Consider the following 1,070-nt stretch of genomic DNA (forward strand, 5'->3'; position numbering starts at 1 on the left):
GAGGGAAGGAGGGAGGGAGGGAGGACGACTTTAAAGGATGAAGATCCCTGGTGCATGATGTATTCGAGCTCTTGAGTTGATTTTTGACTCATGTTCCTTGAAGGATAAAAAAACTATCTCATGAGGAAGAGAAGGAAAAATCCCCTCCACACATATCACCTTCCAAACCTCCCTCCCTCCCTCCTTTCCTCCCTCCCTCCCTCCCTCCTTTCCTCCCTCCCTCCCTCCCTCCCTCCCTCCCTCCCTCCCTCCTTTTCTGCCTCTCTCTTCCTTCCCGTCTCTTGCCCCCTGCCTTGCCTCCCTCACGTCACTCTACTAGGTAGAGGCATCTTGTGGCCCTTGCATTGTCCGTTGGTTTCCCCGTCGAGTCGTTCCGGAAGGGACTCTTGCCCACGAAGTAGAATCGCATGTTCCCGTTCCTCCACTGCACCTGCACTGACATCATCTCCTCATCCTCTTCTTCGTATACATGTCAAACAACTTCATCGAACAACTCGAGGTATCTTCATCTCCAACAACATCGTTATCACAGCTACGACCACTAAATGTTGTGAGATGCCCTTTGCGATATCCTCCATCTCTATCCTCTTCCTCTTCTACGAGATGTTCTGAATACTCCTCATCATGAGCATATCGGTGATTATCACAAATACCTCGACTTTCAACTCTAGCAACATCATCGTTGCCTTCAAAACCACTCTCCTTCTCTTCTCCTTCTGCTTTTCTCTCGCCTTCTGATCCTCCTCCTCCTCCTCCTCCTCCTCAGATTCTTCATCCCTAAACTGCACCAACTCTTTCTCGTCATCTCTGATCTTGTCATCATTATCGAATAATCGTCTCCATCCCAACAATCCCAACAGTCTCATCTCGACGTACTTGAGCAAAGTCTCCGCAGACGTCGATAACCTTCCCTGTTTGTCCTCCGCTCAGATAGTCTCCATGGAAACTTCCTTTCTCGTAGTTTCCACCCGAGAGATGTCGGACAACCTTGCAACAATCATCATTCACCCACTCCTCCTCCTCCTCCACCTCCGCCTCCTTCTCCCAACTGGTCCTGGTCGGAGTAACAC

This window comes from Guillardia theta (genome assembly GCF_000315625.1).
Source record: "Guillardia theta CCMP2712 unplaced genomic scaffold GUITHscaffold_9, whole genome shotgun sequence".
Lineage (NCBI taxonomy): Eukaryota > Cryptophyceae > Pyrenomonadales > Geminigeraceae > Guillardia > Guillardia theta.